Below are 7,500 nucleotides of genomic sequence, written 5' to 3'. Positions count from 1 at the left end.
CACTCAAACGATTTGACATTCGCATGCTGGGCCGCTTAAACCACCGATATATATATATGTCTCTGCGTGTGTGTGTGTGTTTGTGTGTGTATGTGTGTGTGTATTAATGACACACGCACTAACTCTCTTAACTCAACCACCTCCACATACACCACTACCACCACCACCACCAAAGCATCATTTTAAGCACCATCCATCAACGGCACCACCACAACCACCACTGCCTCCTTGCCTTTTATCATTAGTTTCCCCCTCTCTCTCTATCTATCTATTATATCTATGTATCTCTCTATCTCTCTATCTCTCTATCTATCTATCTATCTATCTCTCTATCTATCGATCGATCTATCTGTCTGTCTATCTATCTGTCTATTTTCTTTCTTTATGTTTGGTCTCAAAGACTTTGTCTCAATCTTCCTCTTTTTTCCTTCTCATTTCACCACCTCCTTCAATAAATTTTACTCTTTCTCTCTTTTTTCACTCTTCCTCTCTCTTTTCCTCTCTCTTTCTCTCTCTCTCTCCCTCTCTGTATAGCTTTCATCCTTACTTTCCTTCTTTCTCATGCCAACTCTCTAAGTAACTCTCCTTATATAAATTTTTCTCTTTTTCTGTCTCTGTTTAATGTCCACTCTGAAAGACCCTGAACCCCCCCCCCACTTGCCTTCCTTCTTATATCGCCACCTCTTTCAATGAATCTTACTGTCTCTACCTCTCTCTCTTTCATTCTTTCTTTTTTCTTACTCACTTATTATCTCGAAGTATCTCACTTTCTAAGTAACAATCTCTCTCTCTCTGAGTAATTCCCTGTCTCTCTTAGAGTAACCCTCTCTTTCTCTAAGTTATTCTCTCTCTCTTTTTCAGAAACTCTCCCTCTCTACTCCTCACTCTCTCTCTCTCTCTCTCTCTCTCTCTCTCTCTCTCTCTCTCTCTCTCTCTCTTTCATTCTTTCTTTTTTCTTACTCACCGCTTCTCTCTAAGTAACCCACTTTCTAAGTAACTCTCTCTCTCTCTCTCTCTCTCTGAGTGATTCCCTATTTCTCCCTCAGAATAATCCTCTCTTTCTCTGAGTTATTCTCTCTCTTTCTCAGTAACTCTCCCTCTCTACTCCTCTCCCTCCCTCTCCCTCTCTACTCGTCTCTCCCTCTATTGTTCTTCTATCCAACCTCCAACAGAACGAACTAATCTTTTTAACATTTCATTCTCTAATCACGCATATTTACCCCAAGGCGATGCACCATGACCTCCACCGCCGCCACCACCACTTACATAACATTACTGCTGCTACTTCGTATTTCTTTCTCCATCTCTACCTCTTAATACTACCATGACGTAGGGTTTTTTACGTGGTTACTACAAATACTAGAAATAACAGTCAAATTTCTACAACTCACGGCGTAATGTCTTAAAGATGGAACAGCGCATTTAAACGATAGTCAAACTAAGATATAGGTGGACGCAGTTGAAATGTTCTTAAGCATCGGTCTACTTGTTCTAAACTGATGTATCGGAATGGAAGTGGCTGTGAAAGAGAAACGATTGAAAGAAAGAACGTAGAATAGAAAAAGGCAAATAAAAGGCATGAGGAATAACAAATACTACTAAAAGCTACTTCACCACAAACATCTGTCACATTATCTATAAATCTGTCGAGGTCGACTTTATCTTTCATCCTTTCGGGGTGAATAAGTTGAGTACTGTGGTCGATGTAATCGATTTAACTCCTCCCACAAATTTCAGTCTTTGCGCAGGAGTGGCTGTGTGGTAAGTAGCTTGCTTACGAACCACATGGTTCCGGGTTCAGTCCCACTGCGTGGTACCTTGGGCAAGTGTCATCTACTATAGCCTCGGGCTGACCAAAGCCTTGTGAGTGGATTTGGTAGACGGAAACTGAAAGAAGCTCGTCGTATATATGTATATGTATATATATATATATATATATATATATATATATATATATATATATATATGTATGTATGTGTGTGTGTGTGTGTGTGTGTGTGTGTGTGTGTCTGTGTTTGTCTCCCCCAACATCGCTTGACAACCGATGCTGATGTGTTTACGTCCCCGTAACTTAGCGGTTCGGCAAAAGAGAGCGATAGAATAAATACTAGGCTTACAAAAGAATAAGTCCTGGGGTCGATTTGCTCGACTAAAGGCGGTGCTCCAGCATGGCCGCAGTCAAATGATTGAAACAAGTAAAAGAGTAAAAGAGTAGAAAGCGTATAATAGAAAGGATTCTTTACATATCCCGCCACGTCTATGAATGTATGTTCTTTTTCTATTTTTAATTTAGAATAAATTTTGACCGGTCGCTTGCTTGGTAGCAAGGATGTGAAGGAAAATATCATGTTTTAACCATCATCCTTTAAATCTTAAGAATGTCTTGTAGATTCTTAAAGTCCCAGATATGATCATTTGTAGCATATGAATTAAAGATTTACATCTCTCTCCCCAAGATCCCAAGTTCACCCATACTTTGTTCCAGTCGAGCTGGTATGTGTCCCGTTGCCCCAATAATAATAGGTATGAAGCTGAAAGTATTTTGGATACTGAATTTGCAAACTCCTTAACAATGGTCCGTAAATTTTCCCTTTCTCCTTTATTTTTCGAAACAAACTGGTGTCCACAGGGCAACTGATTTCCACAAAAGAGCATGCCTTTTCCTTGCGGTCCCACACAATATCTGGCTGGTTATGTTTTAACTTGGTGTTCGTTTGATTTTTAAATTCCACTATTTTTTATTATTTTTTTTTTTATCCATCGGCCTCACTATAGTCCACATCGTCTGTTGGTCCTCTTTCAGTTAACCCTGAGTTGGAATATGTAGAATTCCAGTCATGACTAACATGCTTACCCTTATCTGCAGGAATTCAAGACCACATTATCCAATGTGTTATTGTTTTCTGTTTTTTATCAACATGCAACGTATTCTTTGAGTAAAATTTGATTGCCATTTCTACAAAATCAACCGCTCCTGTAGTCTTCAATTTTGCTTTATGCGTTCTATGTGTTTGTGTCGACATGTTTCTGTCTCCCTTTCTGTCTGTCTGTCTCTCACTCACTCTCTCTCTATCTCTCTCTCTCTCTCTCTCTCTCTCTCTCTGTGCTTGTGTGTGTGTCCGTGTTTACTTGTATATCTTTGTGCCGTCGTAAACATTTAAAGCAAAGTATAACCAATATTTTTGTCTTCTTTGGTTGCGACAGAAAACGCCTTGACTCGTTTCCCTTTCATTCATTCTGTCTCGCTTGTGCAAGCACTGAAAATATTTCGTTCTGAAAATGCCTTTAAGAAATTTTATTACCAGAGAACGATTATTCTTGCGCGGGGTCTGTGTTTGGCATGTTTCGTATATCTTCGAACTGATTTTTCCAGATAGTTTTTGCACATCATTTGGCTCCTCCGTTGGTTGCGGAGGAATTTGAGTGCAAAGTACAGAGTGTCTAAACACTACTATAAGGCATTTTCTCCTTCGTCTAATGGTTCTTCCCAATTTTCGTACACAATTATATGACTAAAAACTGACTCATTTGTCTGTCGGGTACACACATACAGATACTTAGAGGTTGTGTGTTAGTGTATGAATGCATGTGTGTGTTATGGGGGGGGGGGGGGTGAGGGTGTATACTGCCGGACAGACAAACATAGACAGAAGTATGTTTTTTACATTTTATATATACATATTTTAGTGATGGATATATAGACAGCTAGCTAACTGGATAGATAAATAGATAGATAGATAGATAGATAGATAGATAGATAGATAGATACATTTCTTTTATTAGCCACACAGGGCTCAACAAAGATGGGACAAATACAATGTAGAGCTTTTCTTTTGGGGAGGGGGAAGGAAAAAAATGGGGGGAGTGTCGATCAAAAGGGATCGTAGGAAGGGAAAAAGGGGGGAGTTCGATCAAAAGGGATCGAGAAAAAAAAAGATAGATAGATAGATAGATAAACAGCTAGATAGAGAGATATAAAGATAGATATCTAGATAGACAGATGTTAAAGATAAATGCTAGACATTTTGCGGGTAACGCCCTAGTTTATTTTAACTCACAAGTTTATATTTCTTATAATTCACTTCTCACTATTTTATCATATAAGTAATAATAAAGTAAGCTGTTACCATGATGTGAAGTCTACTTTATACAGATTCTCAAAATTCCCAACTATCTATTAATCCTTTTCTGTGTAATACACAGCTATTCCGAGCGTTAGAAATTTAAGTAAGCTTAGAACTGCGATATAAGCTGCCAAAATATATACCTGTAGTTAATTACATTTTTGCTTGGTTTAAAAGTTCTTAAGGGCGAGGAGTTTAACGTAGATAAGAAAGAAAGAATCTTCGAAAGATGGAGAAATGTGTCTTTAAAGCCGGAACCGTGGAGAAATGTGTCTTGTAAAACTGTGGAAACATTAAGAGTCACAAAGTGGTTTCCATAAGGCGCTTAAAGAAACGCTTTTACGAATATATCAGCTCCAACTTCTTACTAAGCAAGCGGATTTAAATTTCCACGAAAGATAAGAACGAGCCAGAGCTTCCTGTATAAAGGAAGAAATCTCTGTTTTCTGCTATATTGAGATGAGTGCTCATTACGCAGGTTGTAATCTCAACATAGCTGCACATTATCGTTTTGTCTAATGACTATTATACATACTTAGATATATGTTTCCTCCATAGGTTAATACGATGTTGAGATGTACATGCATAACCGAAAAGTACCAGTAATACAAATTAATTTTATTAACCGAAATTGGATCCTGCTTTTAATTTAATGAGGGATAAAACTAACCCTCATTATTCATAATGGGCACAGTAATTAACACGCAGTGAGAGAATTCACAAGCAACCTTGTATGTATAAGGCCAAAGTTGAGGCTGTTATACATGATCCAAAATTAACTTTAATCACTGCATATTCGTCTTATTACTAACCTGAACTGGCTCCTGGCTTCACTAAGTGAAAACTTAGTACACTATATCAGTGATAGAGGCAGTATTAATACCAAGAGGTAATATTTATCGCCCTTAAACGTGGATGTTCTGTAAGAACAAACTATACCTCGGTAGATATCATGAGAGAAACTTTCATATTGACTTTTGATGAAAAATACACTCTTATTTATATCGCGAGCGGGGAGATAAATTCCCGCCATCGCCCGCGTCGAGATCACCAGATCACATAATTTCGACCTTCTTTGGTCTCATCAATGATGGACGCACGACCGCTAGAGATAGCAGCAATTGTTCTAACACAACATCCACATTTAAGCGGAGATAAATATTAACACTTAGTAATGTATTCCACACAGTACTAATGTTTATGTGGTACTCATAAACATTAGTACTCATATTTATGTGGTAAATATATTTAGTATTTCCAAATATTGTTGTGAAAGACACGTAAGAATGGTAGATACAATATTTGTCGTAATTATTCCTATCTTCTGCGTTTGGGGCTTAAATCCCGTTGGGGAACTTTACATTTTATCCTTTCGGAATCAGTAAGCAAAGTATCAGGGATGGGCCTGTACGGCTCTCTTTCTCTCCAGTTGTCACATCTTAGATATTCTGTTGGGTCAAGGATGAGGAGATCATGGTACATGTTGTCAGTAATACTGATTATGACATCTTTTATTTATTCAGATCATAAATAAGTGACGTACAGAGAGTATCGTTGCTGTTTGGGCAGGTAATGCAGTATTTGAAGTTTTGCGCTTTGCAGTTCATATCTGCATTTGTTTTGAAAAGGGATCCGCTCTTGAATTTTATGTGGAAACCACTTTCTAAGTATTTGAATTTGTTATTGTTGCATGTTCCGTATCTCTTATCTTCACATTCTTTTACAAAGAATTCTGGTTCATTCTCGGGTTTGAATTCTGCACTTGTGAGATGTCTAAGATTTTTTGGCTGGCGTCTATTATTCCGAAAGGTGTTATTTTTTTCAATCAGATTTTTCATTTTGGAACTTTGTAGGAGTATAGGTAAGTTCATTTTTATGGCGTGAAAGATGTTGGTTATTCCAGAATCGTGATTTCATTAACAGAATTGTGATTTCATTAACTTTTTCCTTTGGTGTCCGTAGTTGGGTGATGTTCAGTTACACCGCCTCTTTAATTCCCATATTAATTAAGCCTAAGGGGTATTTCTGCATTGTGAGGAAGCCTTTGAGCTCATCGAGTCGGATTTCACGTATTTTGGGGTCAGTTACTATAACACAGATGCGTCTTGCCATGCTGTATGGGATGTTTCTTTTGATGTGTGATGGATGGCAAGAGTAAAAATTTAATATTGGTGTGTGTCAGTTTTTTTGTAAAATATGTCTGTTGTGACTGTGGAGTTCTGTATTTTTATGTGGATATTTATGTGGTGATTCGATACAGAAGGGCATTTTTTGCCACCATGCAACCGAATCTATTATCCAATACCTCTTACATAACAAATTCTGTTATTTTGCCGATCAGAGACTATTCCTAATTCAACAATGTGATTGGAAATGTGTAACAAATCAGTGTAAAAATGCTTAAACAGATTTACACTTTAATTATGAGGTGCAAAGAAAAATTAATTATATAATAGGTAAATGAGTAATAAAATTTATTCAAAATCCCTTAAAAAATATATTTAATTAATTAAATGCAATATAAATGTACACATTGAATTTTGAAATAATTAATGATGAGCCGGCTCTTAGATTTCATTAGCGCAAAGCATCTTTCTGTCTCATATACTTCATATCCAAGTACTGAAGACCATGATCAAAGCAGATGCGTTAGGTAAGAAACAGTCCACACTCTTCTGTTGGTTGAGCTAATACAAAGTATAGCGCTGTAAAGCTGTCTTTACTAGCACTCACTCTTTCTCTTATGCTCTCTTCTTAATTGTAGCTATCTTCCTTGTAAACATTTTATTTCTTCCTAAATCTTACAATTCATTCTAGTCGTCCATTAGTGACTCACTGGCTATTTAAAACACTGCAAACTTCATACATTTCCAAGAGGAGATGGGTCTTCCTTACTAAGCTCTACTCATCTTTTGCTGACTGCATCGTTTATTTTCTTCTTGAGTGTCTTAGCCACTCCCATTCATTGTTCATACCAATGTCGCCAAACGAAGGAATGAGCTACTGTTGGTAGCTATAAATGGAAACATATCGTTCGGTTTCTGCCATTAAAAAGAAAGCATTTATATCGCTATCCTTAAAGTCTCAACCAGTAAAGAGACGGATAGAGCTTTGGAAACGAATTTGCGAATATAAAATTTAGGAATATTAGCAATAACAGCGATGATGAAGGTGATAATGCTTCGGTGATGGTGGGGTGATGAAGATGACGACGATGGGACTAATTATATGAATGCCATTTGCTTTATGCATAGAAACAAGGCAACAAAATTTGAGAGGAGAAACTTGTCGATTACTTCAACGCCAGCACTTAAATGGTAGTTTATTTTTATCGACCCCCGAAATAATGAAAGCAAAGTTGACCTGGACAAAGCTT

This window comes from Octopus bimaculoides, chromosome 1 (genome assembly GCF_046866305.1).
Source record: "Octopus bimaculoides isolate indiv1 chromosome 1, ASM4686630v1, whole genome shotgun sequence".
NCBI lineage: Eukaryota > Metazoa > Mollusca > Cephalopoda > Octopoda > Octopodidae > Octopus > Octopus bimaculoides.
This window is presented reverse-complemented; position numbering follows the sequence as displayed.